The sequence below is a fragment of the Bison bison genome, unplaced genomic scaffold, assembly GCF_000754665.1.
Source record: "Bison bison bison isolate TAMUID 2011002044 unplaced genomic scaffold, Bison_UMD1.0 scf7180017864489, whole genome shotgun sequence".
In the NCBI taxonomy this organism is placed as follows: domain Eukaryota; kingdom Metazoa; phylum Chordata; class Mammalia; order Artiodactyla; family Bovidae; genus Bison; species Bison bison.
In genome coordinates, this window is record NW_011495048.1 from 12,742,832 (window position 1) to 12,765,619 (window position 22,788).

A 22,788-nucleotide genomic window follows, 5' to 3' on the forward strand; every position below is an offset into this window, starting at 1 on the left:
ACCAGAAAAAAAAATGATCCAGTCAATAAATGGGCCAAAGAACTAAACAGACATTTCTCCAAAGAAGACATACATATGGCTAACAAACACATGAAAAGATGTTCAACATCACTCATTATCAGAGAAATGCAAATCAAAACCACAATGAGGTACCATCTCATGCCGATCAGAATCGCTCCTATCAAAAAGTATTCAGACAATAAATGCTGGAGAGGGTGTGGAGAAAAGGGAACCCTCTTACACTGTTGGTGGGAATGCAAACTAGTACAGCCACTATGAAGAACAGTGTGGAGATTCCTTAAAAAACTGGAGATAGAACTGCCATATAACCCAGCAATCCCACTGCTGGGCATACACACCGAGGAAACCAGAATTGAAAGAGACACATGTACCTCAATGCTCACCACAACACTGTTTACAATAGCTAGGACATGGAAGCAACCTAGATGTCCACCGGCAGATGAATGCATAAGAAAGCTGTGGTATGTATACACAATGGAATACTACTCAGCTATTAAAAAGAACACATTTGAATCAATTCTAGTAAGGTGGATGAAACTGGAGCCTATTATATAGTGTGAAGTCAGTCAGAAAGAAAAACACCAATACAGTATATTAATGCATATATATGGAATTTAGAAAGATGGTAACAAATGACCTTATATGCAAGACAGCAAAAGAGACACAGATATAAAGAATAGAGTTTTGGATTCTGTGGGAGAAGGCAAGAGTGGGATGATTTGAGGGGATAGCATTGAAACATGTATATTACCGTATGTGAAATAGATGACCAGTCCAAGTTCAATACATGAAACAGGGCACTCAAAGCCAGTGCACTGGGGCAACCCAGAGGGATGGGATAAGGAGGGAGGGGAGAGAGGGATTCGGGATGGGGGACACATGTACACCCATGGCTGATCCATGTCAATGCATGGCAAAAACCACCACAATATTGTAAAGTAATTAGCTTCCAATTAAAATAAATTAATTAATTTTTCAAAAGACAAGTGATATATATATCAGAAAAGATATATGTAACTCATTTGAGCAACAAAGAATTAATTTTTCTTCCTTTAAAGGTTCCTAAAAATTAAAAGAATGTTCTCATATCCATTAGGAAGAGGGGGAAAGGAAAGTTGATCAAAAGTTAAACACAAAATATCTCCTAAGTATATAAAGAGATGTTAACTTCACTCGTGAAAGAAAGATGCACATTAAAAACATCCCTATTGTCACATTTTTAATCACCAGAATGAAAAAAGTCTAAAAGTTTGACAGTGAACTCTTTGGTAATGCTCTGTGGAGGCAGACATTTTGTGTATGCAAATTGGTATAACTCTGTTGTTCAGTTGCTCAGTCGTGTCTGACTCTTGCGACCCTGTGGACTACAGCATGCCAGGCTTCTCTGTCCCTCACCATTTCCCAAAGTTTGCCCAAGTTCATGTCCATTTCATCGGTGGTGCCATAACGATATAGAGGATAATTTATTAATATTGATTTGTCAGAATTACAAATGAATACCCTCACTGTCACAGAAATTTCACTATGATAATCTATGTTACAAATATACTTATATATGTAAGAAATGACATAAGCCAAATTTATCTATTTATCCCTGGTATTTTAAAATAGCAAATAGCTTTTAAGAACCCCAAAGGTCCCTCAATAGGTGCTGAGCAAGTATTGCTTATGGTACATTCATATAATGACATACTAAGCAACTTTAAGAACAGAGCACTTCTTAGTTGCAGCACTTGGAATCTTTAGTTGCGGCAAGCGAACGCTTAGCTGTGGCATGTGGGATCTAGTTCCCCAACCAAGGAAAGAACCTGGGGTACCTGCTATGGGAGCAAGGAGTCTTAGCCATTGGACCGTCAGGGAAGTCCCACTTGACAACAGTCTTTAACCTAAAAACAGAAAACTTTTTTCATCCAGCTAGAATCAAATGTCACTCCTTGGGTTGGTTGTAGAAAATACTGTCTGACTATCCACAACCCACCAAAATCCAAAATTCTGATTTCTACTCACGGGACAGAAGGAACTACTGTGGGTTTTTTTGTTTGTTTGTTTTTTGTTTTTTTTTGTTTTTCTAGATTCCTTTAAATGTGCCTGTGTCCAGGGCAGGAAAAGTCTACGACTGGAGGAAGATACTGACTATATCTTGGGGGAGGAGCAGGGAATTCTATTGAGTATTTCTCCCCCCTGTCTTTAGATACTCTGCTTTTTAAAAAAATTAACATTTGAACAATTTTGCATATATTTTTTAAGCCCTTGAGAATTTGATCTGAGCATTTCGTAACATGAAATTAGAACTAAAACAGAGACAAAACAGTCTTACGGTTTCCAACGTGAGAATAAAAATAATAGAAGGAGGAGAAATGCATTTGGACTTGGTCTACAATTTCATTTCTGATAACTCTGTGACTGTCACTCATAAATCTCTCCCCCTGTCAAATACCAAGAAAGTACCTTTGGATTTGACTTTTAAGCTGAACTTACGATTCACCACTGGGCCAAAAGATGACCATCAACAATTTTTTAAAAAGAATTGCCTAAAGCAATTATCTTCTATAATTTCTTGTTGTTTTGTAGCTAAAGGGTTTTACAAAATATTCTACTTTGGAATGAAGAAATGTCTTACGCTGCAGAGGAATCAATGGAAACAGATTTCTCTTCCTCTCACCACAGAATGCCTCGGTATGGTAAAGGAGTTTGAGTTGACTTATGTATAATACAGGTATCACCCATAACTGTGAGGCAAAAATGTAATGAATTTAATTCTCTAGGGAAATTCAGCTCATTTCATGACCACTGAACTCACTTGGGGAATTGGGGAAGGGAGAAATGACTATCGAATATATCTATTTCTGGTATCCAGTTGCATAGAAAAGTATGTCAGTTAAAATATGTTAAACCAATTTTTTCAGGTAATGTTTAAAAAAACAGCAACACTGACAAGTGGGTAGAAATCACTCATCTTGACAAGTGATTATGCAAATTAGGGACAATGCAGGAAGTGTTCTGTATCATTGAGGAATGGGGACTGGGAATAAATTCACTACTGATTCAAAGAATACCATGACAGGTGTGTTCTGTTCCAGGTTAACTCTCTCCAAACTAGAGTTTAAGCCATGCCCTGGTCCTATGCAAACACGCAGGGGAAAAATCATGAGAAATGCTCAGAGGTCCCAGGTATTTAGATCCTCAGGGGAAGTTTCAAAATACGTAAGATTTTGAGGCCTCTTGAAACCAATAGGTTATGCTCTTGCATTTTTTCCCTTAGGTTTTTTGTAGCTCAGATCTTAGTAGGACCTTTATAATAATTTAAATTTTGCCCATATTCACTCTTATTTTTACACTGAAGCATACAAAGTACATTTATATTCCTACATTGGGGAATATAAAGTAAGTCTTTGCCATCTTGACTCTGAAGTTGATCAACTATTCCCACCTTCAACATGACTTTCCTCTGCATTCTCTGTAGCACTTACAGTCATCAGCTTTAATCCTGCTATGTGGTATTTTCCGGGCATCTCATTTTTCCTTTTCAAGGGTGTTGCTTCTGTCTAGCCCTTCCTGGGTCCACCAAAGCTCTGACTCAGGACTGTGTAGACCGTGAAAACTCTAGGACACCCGTTATTTTGGATGATGTCTTGCCACTAGACCATATTACTGTGTCTGCATTTAGGAGGGTGTGATGAACAATTTTTTAGTAATAGAGTCAAATATCCCCTGTGAACCAGAAACTCCACATCTCACACTTGTCTTTTTAATAGGTCATCTATTTGTGTTTCAGGGAGCTCGGTCTAGCACTCTCTGATGACCTGTGGGGATGGGATGGAGCAGGGGAAGGAGCCTAAGGAGGGACAGAATGTATGTATAACTATGGCTGATTTGCACTGTTGTATGGTGGAAACCCCCTGGAGAAGGAAACGGCAACCCACTCCAGTATTCATGCCTGGAAAACCCCATGGACCGAGGAGCCTGGTGGGCTACAATCCATGGGGTCACAAAGAGTTGGACACGACTGAGTGACTTCTGTGTGTGTGTGTATGGTGGAAACCAACACAACTTTGCAACAATTAAAATTTTTTAAATTTAAAAATAGGGAAAAAATGCATGCTGTTTGTTGTATCCTGACAATAGAATAGAGTTTGTATAATTTCTCACGCTGAACGATTTAAAAATCAATAAGCAAAATAAACTGTGACTAAAGTCATGATTTAACTTTCCACATACTTTGTCTAAATGGTGCTAAAAGGAAAATCTAGGAAAGCCAACTACCATAAATTTCTTCTGGATTGTGCCTAGCCCCAGATCCTGTTGACTGAGTATGGTTCACAAAATGATCCTCTTCCAGAGCCATTGTTCTTACCTTGAGTTTCATGAATGACCTTCAGGGGGTCCTTGAACTTCCTGGAAATATTTGCAAAACTTTGTGCACTTTATTGAGGAAGGGCACTTTTATATCATGTTCTCAAAAAGGTCAACGACCCTAAAACGGTAAGAGCATCAGTTTAGAATCTCACGATCTACTTGCGAATAATTTTAGATGCATCTCGTCACTTAATTTTAGATGAATGAAAATAATATTACAAGTTATTTATTTATCCATTTAGTATATATTCATGGAAAGAAGCAAAAGTGAAAGTCGTTCAATTGTGTCCAACTCTTTATGATTATAGTCTATGGAATTCTCCAGGCCAGAATCCTGGAGTGGGTAGCCTATCCTTTCTCCAGGGGATCTTCCCGACCCAGGAATCGAACTGGGGTCTCCTTCACTGCAAGCAGATTCCTTACCAACTGAGCCTCAGGGAAGCCCCTCCATATATTCATGGAGTATTTTCCAATGCCAAGTACAGTCCAAGGTGTTAGGGAGATAAAGATGGGTAAGCTCATAGGAAGAAAATAGTGGAAGCATTTTCTGAATAAAGAAAACCAAACAGAATTAGGTTGAGGGTGACTCTCCTTTAAGTTTTCTGACACTAATTTGACACTCTGTTCTTTTGAAGGTTGGTTATCACTGCTAGTGTATACTTTTAATTGAGTTACCATAATAACTATAAATCACATCAATTAACATTAACTTCTATTGTGGCAGATATAATTAAGAATACATATGTGACTGTTTCTGCCTTTTATAATGAGCTTTCATTGTAATCACTATTGGAGCTACAGTATTAAGCATAATTACTAAGTATTCTACTAGAACATAGAATTACTTTATAATTATACTATATTTTCCTAAGCATAAAGCATGTAGTTACTTTGGGAATAAAGCACAAGAGTGACATTCAGCAATCCATTATGTAATTGTTGAAACCTTGCTAATAAATATGACTTAACATCCATAAACCCTGAGCATCTTAAATTCCAAAACAAAGTCAGTCATCAGCCTTTTTTTGAAAAGGAAACACCTTATTCCAAGACTGTAATTCCAAGTAGGGGTGGGGGAAACGTCTGAACACATGAATCATTTGGTTTTGGAGTCCCGAATCAAAGCAGATGGCATTAATTGCATCCATTGAAAAGCAAGTATGTGTTTTTAATACACTAGAATGGGATTTTGAAAACAGTTATGTATTGATCCACAGCTAACAGTTCAGCAGATTGAAGCTTTCTAATAGGAGCATGGAATGTGTTTTCCAAAATATATTTTTAACTATAAAAATTTATTTTCTAGCAAATGCAGAACTTACATGAAAGAAAGAAAGAATTCCTGGGGGAAATAGTTTCCTCATAGTCTGGGACTTATTAACAAATAATTCCAAAATATTATAGCAATCGATAAGGCAGGACAAAATAAAGCAGCAGATAGCAATGGTCCATGTTGAGTGGCATAGAGAATCAGAAAACTGAAATTATTCAATAAGATGGATTAATTTCCTAGGACTCATAACAAATTCCAAAATTTTGGTAGTTTAAAACATCAGAAATGTATTTTTTATAATTCTGGAGGTCAGCACTCAAAAATGAAGATATTGGCAAGATAGATTACTTTTTGGAGGCTCTTAGAAAGAATCTGTTCCATGCCTCTAGCTTCTGATGGCTATGGGAAATCCTTACAGTTGATTGGCTTAATGAGGTATCCTCTCATCTCTGCTTCTGTCTTCACATGACCTTCTTCCCTGTGTGTCTCTTCTTTTTCTCTTCCTCTTATCCAGACACCATCACTGGATTTTGAATCTGATCTGATTTAGAATGATCACTTACTGAGATGTTTCGTTCTGTTATACCTGTAAAGACTCCTATTCCAAATAAGATCACATCTCCCACATATGTTCTGGAGGTACGCATTCAACCAGTGACATATTAATGTGATTATAACATTTCAAAGGAGTCAGAGAGGTGAGATGTCAAGATAAGGCTAGAGCTTTAGCAATGAAGATCTTAGACCTGAAAATGATCTCTGGAGGCAAAGCAAGCATCCTCTAGCCACTCGACTTGTAGGAAATTATCAACACCTAACACAAAAAACAACTAATGTCAGGGAAGCAAAATAATTTGACAAGTATGATCACTCAGAAAGTGATAAAAGGATCAGGATGAAAGTGCTTTTTTCACATCACCTCATCCAATGGAGGAAGGACAACTTAAAGGTGACCTTAGGGGTAGGTCAAAGAGGAAAGAAGGGAAGACACTGAGAATATGCTAGGAGAAGGAAAATGGTCTCCGTTTGGTGGCATTCCTAGCTCTGGCCACTTTAATATCTCCATGAAGCTTTAACCAGGGCTTTATTTTACATCCCTCCAACTATTGCTTTTGTCTGCACTCATGTTATCACTGCCCAGTTAACTCTAAGAAGAGTGTTAAATAAATATTTTTGAGTTGTCATGAACTAAATTGATTTAATTATACATGGGTACCTTGGGACCCTGCCTAGGTTAGATTGATATATGCATAATTCATGGTCATAGGATTTGTTTTGAAAGTGTATGTCTCAGTTTCAGAGTTCAACAACATTGATTCATTAATCAAACGTTTAGAAACACAGTTATTCACTTTGAAAAACAGTTCAAAGACACATACATGGGATCCAATATAGTATTTCTAACCATTCTTTTGATTTAACCATGACTTTTGGGCAGGGATGGACTTCCCTGGTGGCTCAGATGGTAAAGTGTCTGCCTATAAGGTGGGAAGACCCAGGTTCGATTCCTGGGTCAAGAAGATCCCCCAGAGAAGGAAATGGCAACCCATTCCAGTACTCTTGCCTGGAAAATCCCATGGACAGAGGATCCTGATAGGCTGCAGTCCATGGGGTCGCAAAGAGTTGGACACGACTGAGCAATTTCACTTTCACTTTTCACTTTGGGGCAGGGATAATAATGGAGAGTTATGACCAACCTAGACAACATATTCAAGAGCAGAGACATCACTTTGCCAACAAAGGTCCGTCTAGTCAAGGCTATGGTTTTTCCTGTGGTCATGTATGGATGTGAGAGTTGGACTGTGAAGAAGGCTGAGCACCCAAGAATTGATGCTTTTGAACTGTGGTGTTGGAGAAGACTCTTGAGAGTCCCTTGGACTGCAAGGAGATCCAACCAGTCCATTCTGAAGGAGATGAGCCCTGGGATTTCTTTGGAAGGAATGATGCTAAAGCTGAAACTCCAGTACTTTGGCCACCTCATGTGAAGAGTTGACTCATTGGAAAAGACTCTGATGCTGGGAGGGATTGCGGGCAGGAGGAGAAGGGGACGACAGAGGATGAGATGGCTGGATGGCATCACTGACTCAATGGATGTGAGTCTGAGTGAACTCCAGGAGTTGGTGATGGACAGGGAGGCCTGGTGTGCTGCGATTCATGGGGTCGCAGAGTCGGACACGACTGAGCAACTGAACTGAACTGAACTGAATAATGGAGAAGGGCATCATCACATGATCTTATAGAGATCATGAGTTGCTATAGGCAACTACTGAACACTACTATTGTAACTGGAAAGAAGCCACAGACGATTTGTAAACCAATGGATGTGGCTGTTTTCTCACAAAACTTTATTTACAAATATAAGTGACGGGCCTTATCTGGTCCAAGGATTGTAACTTAATGACTTTCGCATTTGAGCCAACATTTAAAAATTATACTGTGCATCCTTAAATGGTATCTTCTGGACAATTAAAATTTTCCACTTAATGGTACCTCCAGTCCTGTAGTCAGCTCAACCTGTGCTTAAACCATTGGCATGGTATTTTCCTCCTTTACTGTCCATGGCCAGACAATTTTTATGTCAAGAGCACTATTTCCACTCCACTCACTTTTTTTCAGGGAAGTCCCTATTAGTATGCTATTTCTCCAGGCTCATATTCACTGTTTTATTTTTAGTTTTTTCCTTCTTTGTTATCTCTTGCAAACCATGGATGGAGTCATCCTTCTACAACATATCTGAGAAATATTCAAGAAGTGAGGCTTCTATGGAGTAATCTATGTTAAAGCTGTAGAGTGCTAGATAAATATGAGTAGCAGGATTAAGAATAGTAGGGAAAAAACAGAGAGAGTGACATTTAGATCATTTAGCCTGTTATTCAAGACTTTATAAAGTCTGGCCCTGGATGAATCCAAGTCAATTCAATGCAGCATTGGGCAGGATAGTAAAGCATTTAAGAGGCTGTGTTTTGAAGCAGACTGTTTGCTTTCTAATCTAGGCTCCATAAATACTAGCTCTGTGACTTGTATGAGTTACTTAACTTCGGACAGTGGGGATAGTAACAGTTCTTACCTCATAGGATTGCTATGAAGATTAAATTAATTTTTTTGGATATGTTCTGGCACATAGTAAATGCCATTATATTTTCTCTATCATTATTATCAGCAGCAGCATCATACACCAGTTACAAGCTGTCACATTGCTAGTTGTAAATATCTATTGAATTCCTTTTTTAACTAGGTGTTGTTCTAGGTGCTGGGGGTGCAACAGTGAAAAGGGAGATTAAGCATTTGCCGTTATTATGCCTTACTAGTCATTGGTTTATTCAACCAATATTCACCCAGGACCTTTGATGTGCCAGACATTTCTAGGCATTGTCACAGCTGTTTATTAAGACTGACAAATTCTCTGCTCTCATAAACTTATATTTAGTCATTTAGGTGTGGTCTTTTCATCTTAACTATGTGTCCCTTGGGGTCAGTAACTATATTTAATCAGTCCAATATCTTAGGAGCCTACAAAAAGATTATCTCATAGTGATTATTTCATAAATATGAAATTAGTGAATGGATAAATGAATGAGAGAATGAAATACACACCTATATTTACTAGCCACAAATAGGTTAGCAGCAGCTAAACTTGGGTGAATCTGAAATCAACCGTCTTTGTTAGAAACACACCACACACCATCCTATGAGATTCTCACTGGGGACCCTAACATACACCCTTTTTCCTAATCTGGAGGATCAGGCTTCATAGGCAGCGTTCATGGCAGAGAGGAGAGCTGGAGCTTCCCAAGAAATCAGATTCCAAAGGGAAATATTAAATACAACATGGAGACTCTGCAGGATTTGCAAAAACAGAGGTTCTGGCTAAATAACTTAAGTCAGTTTTGCTTTCTCTGTTGGTTAAGAAGGAACTCTAAAAAGAACAAACGATTTAGAATTCTAAACAACCTATAGACCATATCTAAAAAAATTTTAAAGTCTTGGGTCAATTAATTGTTTCTCATTCTAGAGTAAGAATGACATTGAAAGAAGCATTAAAAAAACCTTGATTAAAAAATATGATTTGTATTCATACTTTGAGGTGTATAAATAACCAAGAAGGCCAAAAAATTATAATGAATCTGTACAGTGTGAAATCTATAAAAAATATGGAATCATTATGTTGTACACCGGAAACTAATGTAATATTGTAAGACAAGTGAAAGTCGCTCAGTCGTGTCCAACTCTTTGTGACCTCATGGACTATACAGTCCATAGAATTCTCCAGACAAAAATACTGGAGTTGGTAGCTGTTCCCTTTTCCAAGGGATCTTTCCAACCCAGGGAACAAACTCAGGTTTCTTGCATTGCAGGTGGATTCTTTACCAGATGAGCCACTAGAGAAGCCTGAGAATACTGGACTGGGTAGCCTATCCCTTCTGCAGGGGATCTTCCGACCCAGGAATCGAACCAGGGTCTCCTGCATTGCAGGTGGATTCTTTGCCAATCGAGCTACCAGTGAAGGCATTACTTTAATCAAAAAAAAAAAGAAAAGAAAGAAGGAAAATAAACATCTTTGGGAACGGTTCCCATTATAGTTACATGCAAGACCACAGAGTATGAACACAGCAAGATGAAGGCCGTGTTCAAATGCTGGGAAGAATAGGAGAAAGGGGAGACATTTGGTGTTTTTCTTTTGTGTGGATTAAGTGAAATGAGTACTTTTGATGCTTTTTGAAAGCCTGGAGTGTATTGCTCAATCTGGAAGAGGTTTCCTGAAACAGTTTCAGAAATCCAGTCTGACCCATTTTCTTCAGCCATGCTTCTGGGAAGCCTTATCAGCAAGGAAATGGCTTTAGAGGGAAATGATTCTGAGACCTTTTGGCTGGCCCCATGTGCAAATTATCAGACAGTATGCAAATGGAGAACAGTAATACATGCAGCAACTGCAACATGAAATGTTCCATTCCTCCTCTTGAATAGAAAAGGAAGAGCTATAAGTGTCCCAAATCTTAGAAACCTCACCAGTAAAGGAAGAATTATGTAAAGTCTTTGCTAAGTCTCAGGGAAGCAGTTAACCACATTAGCCTCTATTGATAAAGTGCTTGGGGTAAAATTTGCATTCTGCAGTATTGGCCTAAATTTCTAAAGAGGAAAAAAAAAAGGTGGTTGTTATTTTTCCTTAGGTAACTGAGTTATGATCATAAAGGTAAGTGAAAATGGGAAGCTTTTTTGATGGCCTAATGATTATATCTTTTGTTTGTTGTTTGGAAGATGCTTTAAGACTCAACTGTACTCAGTGTTTTGTTATCATCTTTAAGAGAAAAGAACCTGAAAAGGAATACATATATATGTGTATGTATATATGTCTGAATGGCTGAATAAATAAACTAAATGGCTTTGCTGTACATCAGAAGCTAGCACAGCATTGTAAATCAAATATACTTCAATAAAATTTAATTAATCAATCAATCAATTAATTTTCTAAATGGAAAACATACTTGGATTATGTGTGCTCTAGGAAATTCTTTACAAGGAGTCAGGATGGAAAGGTGAGAGACACTACTTTGCTAAGAAAATACAGCTGATATGCCTCCATAAGACAGCTCATAAGGAGCAAAGCTGTGAGTTTACTGGGCTCCAATTTAAACAGGGGACCACATACGTACTGTGCTTGCTAGTCAGTCAGGAAAAAAAAAAAAAAGAAATTGCCTAGAATGAAATCTACCTCTTTCAGAGATAAAATTTACATGAAATATGGTTATAACATTATTTACATTCTGTAGTCATTAGGGATAAAGAGAATTCTTGCAGATCTATCTTCCTAAACAACAAATTGAAAATCCTTTGTGATAAAATCTCTCCACACTGTGATTTTCAGTTCAGTCAGATACTATAGAAAAATGGTTCCAAGTTAGCATAGCTCTCCTCCACTCACTGACTCATGCATACTCTTTGAAATTTAGATCCTGATGCTTTCTTTCAACTCCACGTAGCTGTTGTATTTCCTACTCGTTATGTTATGTGAGCTTGTGTTTTGGAGAGATCAGAATAAAGTTCAGAAAACAAGCTAACTTGATGATATTATTTCAAAAATGATTTCTTTAAAATGGTTATTGCTATCATGAAATGAATTTGGTATTTGATCTTGGTATTTTCACACACATACACACAGTAGGAAAAAAGATTGGTTGGATGATCACTGTTTACAATAATCCATGGATTTAATTGACTCCCAGTTTCCCAATTGTCTTCTTTTCAAGCCACAGTGCCACTGATGTTCATAACTTTTTAAATGTGCACTATGGCTCATATAGAAAGATAAATGGAAGACAGTGGTCTAGGAAGATTAACATAATTAAGCTATAATGTTGTGTGTGAAAAAAGCATAATGGTCCAGGTTCTTCAGCAGAAAGGGAGAATGGTTCCTTTCCCTTTCTTAGAATAATAGGAAAGAAGACGTGATTATTGGTGGGTGATCATTGCAAACCCTGCTCGTGAGAGAGATTCATGCCATGTGGAAAAGATTCCAGTTAGACCTTGCTCCTACCTTAAAACAAACAAACAAACAAAAAAAAAACATTTCACAATTGATGTATGAAACTGAAGTGGTTGTGTTATTGAAAAATTATGGACTAGTCAGTCAGCAACTTTGGAAGAAAGCTCAGATTTAGAAAAGGACAAGTATTAGCAAAAACTGCATGAACCTTCACAATGCTTAACAGTCAGGGCAGGGCCACTGCTGCTGACAGTGTGGAGGCTTCCCTACAATGGTCTTTGGACAGAGTACAATGGTCAGAAAAAGATAATAAAGAGGCTAGAACATACACCATCTGGTCTAACAGAAGGGAAGATGGAAAACATCAACGGGGAGTTGGAATTATTGTGGAAAGCCAGACGGTGAAGCATTGATTAAGATTATTTTGTTGATTAGGTGATATCCTATGATTTATGCTATGGACAAGGAAAACCAAATACTTTTTTTGGAGTATGTGAAACCAGAGTATGCTATACAGCTATAATTGTTTCTGACCCTGGATTCTGTCATGCAGAAGAAGAGGCCGGATTAAGAACAAGGGCTTCCTGAGCACAGGAAAACTCTGTGCATTCTGTAGCAGAAGAGGCCTCATGATCTAGTTGGTTCTCAAGTGTTGACAGAGGACCAGGTACTAGTGGGAATAAGATATCACAAATGGGCTTCTTAACAACAGCAACAACAAACAAACAAACCCTCAAAGTTGCTGACATGAGTGGTGCCCTGAAGGACATACAAAGTCAGGTCAATCAGGCTAAGAAGATAGATCTAATGGATCTCACATGACTAGAGGACAGCTGGGGTATTGTTTACTCAAATTAGAAATCAGCTTCTGAGACGATAGATCTGAAATGGCCAAGGTTTCTTAGGACAGGTAGAAGCATATTTTCTAAAATTAGTTTTTCACAGGCAATCTTCTTTCTGTTTTATGTCTTTTTATCTTCTCTCTTTCCCAATATGATTTTCATTCCTTTCTAACAGAAGTCTTCTCTTCCCAGTGGGTCAGGGTGGTAACGATAACGTCAATACCCAGAATGACACAATCCATCTCAGCAATTGGCAATTATCACAACCCCCTCCCTGTACGATGTTTCCTTGTTTACCACTTCTCTCTCAACAGAGCTGGCCTTTGTTATATGCTTACCATGTACCAGGGATTGGGCAAAGAATGTTATACATATTAATCTTTAATTTTAACACATTAATCTCAAATTCATCTCAAAACAGCTTTATGAAGCAGGAAATACTATTATTTAGGAAACCAAAGATTTCCCTAAAGCCACCAGCTAATATTTGCTGGAATCCAAATTTAAGCTCAAATTCCCAAGTTTCTACTCTTACCTACTGCTTGATGCTATCTCAATTATTTGCCGCATTATCTCAATTTTAAAGATGAGAAAACAAGTTCTGAGAGTCTGGTGCTTTCTATTAAGCAATGGACTTGAACTTCTTCTCAGAACTTTGGGCTCTGAATCCAGTTCCTTTTCCCTTATACCATCCCACTGCTCTATATCTCGGAGAAGGCAATGGCACCCCACTCCAGTATTCTTGCCTGGAATATCCCGTGGATTGAGGAGCCTGGTAGGCTGCAGTCCATGGGGTTGCTAAGAGTCAGACCGGACTGAGCGACTTCACTTTCACTTCTCACTTTCATGCATTGGAGAAGGAAATGGCAACCCACTCCAGTGTTCTTGCCTGGAGAATCCCAGGGACGGGGGAGCCTGGCTGCTGTCTATGGGGTCGCACAGAGTCAGACACGACTGAAGCGATTTAGCAGCAGCAGCAGCAGCTGAGAGAGAATGCCATGAGGCATCTCATCTCTCTCTTCAATATCTCATTTTCATGAGAAGCAAAAATCATGAGCATTCAAACCTGTCACTTTTCTTTTTGTAAAACATTGTCACATGGAAATGTTTATAAGGTGTTAACTGATAATTAGAAGGTGAACTTCCCCACTGGCTCAGTTGTAAAGAATTCACTGGCCAATGCAGGACACTTAAGCTTGACCCCCAGGTTGAAAAGATCCCCTGGAGAAGGAAGATAAGGAATGCCCTCTCCAATATTCTTGTTGGGAAATTCCATGGAGAGAGGAGCCTGGCGGGCTACAGTCCATGAAGTCACAAAAGAGTTGAACACGACTTAGCGACTAAACAGCAGCAGCAATCATTAGAAGGTGTTGGAAACATTCATTTTCCTTCTTGATGATAGCAAATGTCAGCTGATTCTTAGACTATGTACTGAATATTGTATTGGTTGGCCAAAAAGTTTGTTCAGGATTTTCTGTATGATGTTCAATTGAGAGCTGGAGTTTGAGTATGGGCTACCCTACCATTGCTTTGACTGGACGTTCAACCTGAGCAAGAATGGTAAAGGATTATTATCACAGGTGAAGCATCTGTTTCACCAATGAAACAGTATATTCAGGTACAGCTATTTGTTTCCCCATTCTACCCCAAACAGTTGCAAGGGAATCGCATGGAGTATCAAAAGTGTTACCTCCTGCAATTCATAAAGTTGCACTGAATAGAATTATCACCTTGAAATTACAGGGTAAAACTCCCTATACAAAAACAGATTAAAGACAAATTAGACTGTGGGCCAGGTCACTCTGATTGTTAATTAGTGATAATGGAAATACAATTAGCATAATGAGTTCCAATTACTGTATATGGAGAAATATGAGCATACTGCTTTCATAAATCTTGGTTCCAGGAAAAAAGAAAATGCATCTGGTTTAACAAAGCATGCCCTTCTCTTCTGCAGAAAGCTTCCTGGTATATATCTTTTTGTGAAGCTAAATCCTTCCTCTGATGGGTTTTGATTTGGGAAAAAAAAAAGAGGGGCAACAGAATGGATTTGCCCCATCTGATAGCTGAGCAGTTTTGTATTAGCTCAGCTTCTGTTTTAAGCTTCCTAGAAAATCTAACCATCTGTTTCTCCAATCATGGGTTAAAAACACTGGGGAGAATCATAGACCATTGCATCAAATGTGCTTATTGTCTTTGAAATGTCGGCGAGACCCCCTTTCTGCCTTTGATAAGCTGTGAAATTGGAAAGCCAATTATAGTCACATATTTACACAAATCTGAACAGCTTTTTGAAAACTCTGTAAGAGTGAGTGGATGAGAAACAACAGCTTTACACAGAGTGAGAGTAGGATGCCTGTGGGTGTGTTAATGAACTCTATTTTTAAGAGTTGCACTAAGAGTCTGGATATTTATTTTCATCTTGGTCTTACACTATCTCAACTTTTCATTACTGGCACTGATTTCTCAAGTTTCTCAGAAGGTCCATCAGCTGATAGCACAGCATGGCAATTCTGCTGTCTTCTGTCTTAGAATCTTTCTTGCTACTTTCTTGCTGTGAATGCTCAACTGTTGACGGATTACACTCCAAGGCTGGTTAAAACCCAGGCCATTTGGCCAATGAATGGTAATGAACGTGGACTGCTCAGCCCGCACAGGTGACATTACACCTTGCATCGGGGGAATGTACCAACTTCCTTGTTGTACCCTGTAAATCTGAGAGATGCCATTAACCTTTTCAGTGAATCCCCATGGATGGCTGCAACGGTGAATCTCAGTAGTAATTGCAAAGACAAAAATGCCCCAGCATGCCTATATTCCCCGTAAGGATCTGTGAAGCAGGCAAGTGGGCTACTCCAGTGCCTTTTCTCAACCGCTGTCTTAATTTATGTTCCACTGTCAGTCTGCACCCAGGCCACGGTGCTTCAGAAAGTTCCAAACACGCACAAGTAGCAGATCTTGCAAAGCACTCAGAGCAATTCACCCCTCTCCTTTTTGCCTGAATGGGATTTTGCTATAAAAGGGAACAGTGATATATCAAGACCAGAGGATCTACTAAAATAGCTGAGTTCATTGAGAAGAAACCTTCTTGTCCCTACCTTTATCATTTACAGCAGTCTTTCCATCAGGACTTTGATTGTGGTTGTCATATTTTTAACCTAGTCAAGTCCCCTCAGTCTGTCTGGAAGCATTGGTAAACTGGATTACTCAATAAAAGAAATGCTTGTCAGGCACCATTCTCCTTCAGCAGTGTGAGATGCTTTCTCTAAAAATGGTTTTCACACTATGACTATCTCTCCTTGGCACACACACGCACACACAGAAGCACAGAAGCACGCACACACACAAGTGGAATCCAAATGATCACTGACTCTTTGTCAGCCTGTATTTATGATGGGAGGTATGGTAGTGCTTAAAAAGGCAAGCTTCTCTCCCCACTATTTTTGTTATTAAGTTATATATTAAGTTATATTAAGATCTACACATCCTTATAGATTTACACAAGGAAAGGCAATGCATCAAGGGGCACGTAAGGGTCCTGGAAATAAGACTGACTTCCTGGATACTGGAAAGTGTCTCATTGACAAACACAACCACGTGTGCTTGATAAATGCTGATAATAATGGATACTTGGTAAATTACTCCTTGCAGGGTCTTGAGTAAAGCACTGAAACTCTCTGGACCTTGTCTGACTTATGAGGGATTTTGCCTAGATGTCCTCAAAGATTTCTTGATTCTAAAGGGCCAAACTCTTACACCAGGAGTTCTGAAATAAATGTTAAAGACTTGTAAATCTACCTTAATAGATGTCTGTTTTCATCCATCTGTATCACTTAGAATTACATTAAGCTGTACCTAACAGAAAAGCCCTGCACAGAAGAGAGATCTGTACCTGTGTCCAGGACTGGGAATCTGCAGAGCACTTCCAGCCTCAAAGAACATTGTTCCAGGTGGTAGTTGGCCCTCTAGTCATCACATCCATATTCTGCACAGAAAGAAATCGGGATTGGAAACAAAAATATGAACCAACTACAAAGTTAGTGTTTTAAGGAGCTTTCCAAGAATCCCCACATGATGAACTCTGTTTCTATCTCACTGACATCAGCAGTTGTGAGAGAGACTGGGAAATAGAGAATTTTAGCCAAATGCATTGTGGCTGAGAATAAACCCAGGTTCTATTAGGAAGAAAGAGAAGAAGAATGGATTTTGAATAGACAATTCGTAGTTCTGCCATGTTATTTCTTTTTTATTTAAAATATTTTTATGCCATGCCTCCTGGTTCTAGGAAAGAGCCCATCCAACACACAGTAGTAATTCATTTTCATTTTGTAATCATGACTATGACAGCAGATGGCAGAGTCCTATCCAATTTGATACCTACTAAGTCAAGGCTATGGTTTTTCCTGTGGTCATGTATGGATGTGAGAGTTGGACTGTGAAGAAGGCTGAGCACTGAAGAATTGATGCTTTTGAACTGTGGTGTTGGAGAAGACTCTTGAGAGTCCCTTGGACTGCAAGGAGATCCAACCAGTCCATTCTGAAGGAGATCGGCCCAGGGATTTCTTTGGAAGGAATGATGCTAAAGCTGAAACTCCAGTCCTTTGGCCACCTCATGCGAAGAGTTGACTCATTGGAAAAGACTCTGATGCTGGGAGGGATTGGGGGCAGGAGGAGAAGGGGACGACAGAGGATGAGATGGCTGGATGGCATCACTGACTTGATGGACGTGAGTCTGAGTGAACTCCGGGAGTTGATGATGGACAGGGATGCCTAGCATGCTGCGATTCATGGGGTCGCAAAGAGTCGGACACGACTGAGCGACTGATCTGATCTGATCTGATCTGAATCCATCTCAAAGCAAATTTAAATGTTTATTTAAATTCTTAAAAATAATTCTCACTTTTAGGTGATAGTAAAAGTGAAAAGGCATTTTTGCTATTTTTTTTTTTAAATACAAAGCTAATGAGACTATATTTAATAGAAAATCAGTAAGTTAAAACCTAGTCATTCTTTTTAAATTATCTGTATTTTTGTAAAAAAAATAATTAATTTCATTGAATTAAAATAACAAAGGAATCATTTTAATATCTGCCAATGTCATTTGGATGAAAAAATTTGTTAATGAGCTTTTATTTTTTACATGAAAATATTCCTATTTTCTGAGCACGCAATACAAGATGGAAAGGCATCTGAGGGTTTCTCTCACACAATGATGAGTCTTCTGTTTTGCTTCCCCCAAATTTAGCTAATGTCAAATCATCCTCACAAGTCTTAGTTTAAAATATGAGCAGCCCACTCAGAAAACAGCATGCCGGTCTATTGATTCCAAATTAATTTTACTTTTTGGCAGTTGACTTTTTAAGAGTTCTTACTGATTTTCTCCATTCATCATTTTTGGGTGTAGAGCAAAATGCAGAGAACAGTATATATGAATGGCCTTACCCAGTGGAATTATTTTATGGAGGGCAGACTTTTAGGAGCTCAGACTACTGAGGGTTATATTAATAAAATGAGATGACATGGGAATGAAATTTCTATGTGATCTTTTGTATCAGCCTATGGTGGCCCATAAATCAATTTTCTCCAGGCTTTAGGGGAAAAAAGCACAAAAAGTTGTTTTTTCTTTTCTGTTTTCTTTTTACCATGCAGCAAATACTATATTTAGATTTCTCAAGTATTTTGGATGCTTCAAGACAGAACATCATTTTAGGATTTCACAATAGAATCCAAACCTGGATAACATAACCAAAAGTGAACTTACTAGAAGAACATCAGATAGCTGATAGAACTCAAAGCAGGACTAGAGAAGCAGGCCCCCAAACAGACAAATCTGAAGAGATGATGAGGAACCAGGCACCAATTTCATCGGTCACCCTCATTAAAGGCATGAGCTTCAGTGGTTTTTTGATGTTTGCTTCTGTCCATTCAAGGACAGAGAATCTGATTGGCCTTGCTGAGGAATGTGCCCACTTCTTGGCCTAAGGAGGGCTAGAGTGTGCAGTTTGTTTAACAGCAACCTCAGGATTACAATGGAAGGAAGGTGATTCTCCCAAAGTGTGCTGAGTTTGCCTTAAATAAGATAATTTGATATATTCTTTAAAAAGCAGATAGACACTGTTATAGTGCTTCTCAGACCTTAATGTGTACATTATTTTCCTGAGTTTCCTATTAACTTGCCCATTCTGGCTCAGTAGATCTGGACTGGGGCCTGACATTCTGCACTCCTGCATCGCCCAGTGATGCTGCAGGCCTGTGGACCAGCCTTTGAGTAGTAAGGCTTTGTAACAGTGACTACCAGGAAGGTAATTAGCCTCAGAGTTCTTAATCCACATATACTTTCTTTTTGTTTTAACTGCAGTATAATTATGCATATTAAAATGAATAGAAATTAGTCTAAATTCTAGTTTGTATTTACAAACCAGTGTAACTGACAGCCAACAACAAGCATCACTCTTTCCCTAGAGATTTCACCCGTGTCTTTCTTTTGTCCCTTTCCAGTGTGGAGCCATTATTCTGATTTCTGTTCTCATCGACTAGTCTTGCCTGTTCTTGAATGTCACATAAAGGAATCATGCAATACACATTATTTTGTGTCCAGTTTATTTTATTCAACATGATGTTTATAAGATTCACTATGCATTTGTAAAAGCCTATGATTCATTCCATTGTATTGGTGAGTAGTATTCCATTCTACAAATTTGAGATAACATTTATCATTACTTCTTTTGATGGAAATTTGGGTTGTTTCCAAAATCTTGCTGGTATGAATAAAGCTGCCAAGAATACTCTTGTAAAAATCTTTTTACGAGCATATATTTTTAGTTTCTTCAAGGTAAACACCTAGAAATGAAATAGCTGGATCATAAGGTATGTTTGTGTTTAACTAAGAAACTGACAAATAGCTCCCCACTGCAGCTGTACCATTTTATACCCCTACTGGCAGAATATAAGAGAATTCGAGCAGACCTACGTTTGGTGTGACTTTGTGGTCTTTTGCATTTTAGCAATTCTAGTACGAAGATGAATCATTGTGGTTTTAAGTTGCATTTCTTTGATGATAATCCACGTTGAGCATCTCTGCACACAAGTATTTTCTTTTGCCTTTCACCTAATCTCATATTCACCTTTAAAAAATTGTCTCCCATTAGATCTAGAAAGCATTTTGTTTACAAATTGACCACATGATAGAATTTCAGACTGACTTATATTTGCTCTTTTAGACTTTGCTTACCTTTTCACAGTCATTCCTAACAGAGAATTTTGGTTTTGAGTATCTTAGTATGAGCTGCTGGATATGGTAACAATATTTTATCATTAAAAATAATGCCCAGTTCTTTCTCTGATGGTATTTAAATTTGCCATCCCAGGTTCTTGTAGTCAAATATATTGATAATGTCCCATGTGTGTTCTCTGACACTTGGGTGTAATTGTGGTGAACTTTGAATTCCCATCTTAAGGTCAGTTATTAACTATTGATGGATTCTCCTTTTCTCCACTTAATGCTAAAGTATTCATACTAACCAAGACGAATGGGAGCGGCTAAGGAGTTTTTCAATGCCATTGCTGTGTAAGCTATCTTTTGCTTCCCTCATGTGAGAAACTCAAAGCACTTTTGTAGAGAAGATCATTTATTCAAGGTAAAGGGAAAAAAAAAAAAGTGCCTATATCCATTCTCTAATCCCTAGTTTTCTAAGCCCCCTATACTTTTTTCTGGAACAGAGTTTTCTTGTCATTATAGACAAGAATATGGCATCTTTGACAACAACCTTGGCTGACCCACTTTGGAGCAAAATGGGATCTCAATGTAGGAAGGGTGGCCAGGACCTCAATATCCTGGGCAAGTTGCCCTGACAAGCAACGGTACCATGTTTTGGATTTCCCAGGAGGCAGATGAGTGCCCTCTGAGATTTATAAACACATCTATAATAAATGGGAGACGGAAGTTTAAACTGTTATGGAGCCTCCTCTGCTGTGCCGCCGAGGTCTTGTGTGATTTAGAGAGGTGACATTTACTGTGTGCAGACCTATTATTCAGAGTGACTGTTTGTGTATAGACGATATTTTAAAATGGCTTGCTGTAGATGAAAAATTCTTATTAAGTCAGAAAAACAGTTTAAGTAGGTAACACTCTCTCAGTTTAGTCTGCTATAAGTCTTACTGTCTTGCCACATGGAAAGTGCTTGGGTTGGGAGGTACTGACACCTCGCAAGAGCTGGCTAAAATACTATCTTCAGAGCAAACAGGACCCTAGGCTTCAGCTGAAACCATAAGACTAACTGTACATCTGAGGTTAAACCAGTAGGACTTTCTACAGGTTTTATCCCTTCAATGAAGAGCTTTCTTTTAGTGCTGATGCAATAGGATGGCCTGATCAATAGAGGATGGTAGGAAATCAGAAGCATGGGAAAGAGTTTCTTCACTAAATAGTCTTGTCATCTCATAATGTCCCTGAATCTCGCTGAGTCTGAGATTCCCTACTCTGCCAAATTTAGGAACTGGATGAGGTGACTTCTAAAACTCTTGTAAGGTATGTCTATTTTGTGTTGCCTACTGTTAGGGGAGAGTTTCTCTTAGTCCCCAGTGGTGTTTAGCATTTTCTGGTCACCAAGGAAATTTTGTATCACCACTTTGTCACCTTTAAATACCATGATAGTCCTTGGTAGCAGGCAGAGCAATGATTGCTGTGCCATTTATTCAGGTGGCAAAACTGAAGCTCAGAGAGGTTGGGTGCCATGTCCAAGATCCCATGGCCAGAAGGAACCTAACCCCCTCCTTTTGCCCTTAGCATAAGACTCTACTCATCACATTTCTTATATCTCTGCCTGCTCTAAAAGCTTTGGAAATGTTTACAGGTCACCAGGAAAAGAGAATTGCTGCAATATAGATATGAACAGAGGGCAGTAAGAAGACAGGCATAGTAGTCTCTGTCCTTAGGAGGCCCAGACTCTTCTAGAGGTGATAGAACACCTCTGCCTAACCAAACTTCACCAATTTTTAATGCTTCCTTTTCCTGGAAGCCTGCCTTGCCTGCTGTTATTGAACTCCATTTCAAGATAGATACAATAGAAATGCTCTTTCCTCCTCCTTTTACTTTAGCATATGGGTATATTTTTCTTCCAATTTATTAGTAAGCGTGGTGTGAGCAAGACTTGTGAATTCTATTAGTAATTACATATATTAATTCACAGGGAGAAATCAACGAATAATGTGCGTTGTCATTCAACACCTACACCCCTTGGATAAGCATAATACCAAGACAGACAGGACACTGCTCTGCTTCTTGCACCTATAAGTCAACTTGGAGCTGTGACATCAAGTCTTTTATATCACTGTCTTTTCACTTCCATTATTTTTCATCAAAGTAGTACAATAGGAACTTGAATGTACTACTTTACATAAAATGGATGACTAATAATAAACTACTGTATAGCACAGGGAACTCTACTCAATACGCCGTAATGACATATATATATATATATATATCTCCACTCTTTTTTAGATATATCTATCTATATTATATATATAAAATCAATTCATTTTGCTATACAGCAGAAACTAACACAACACTGTAAATGAACTATGTTGTTGCTATTTAGTCACAAAATCATGTCCAATTCTTTTGTGACCCCATGAAACTGTAGCCTGCCAGGCGCTTCTGTCCATGAAATTCTCCAGGCAAGAATCCTGGAGTGGGTAGTCATTCCCTTCTCCAGGGGATTTTCCAGACCCAGGGATTGAACCCAGGTCTCCTTCACTGCAGTCAGATTCGTTACCATCTGAGCCATATACTCCAATAAAATTAATTTTAAAAAGAA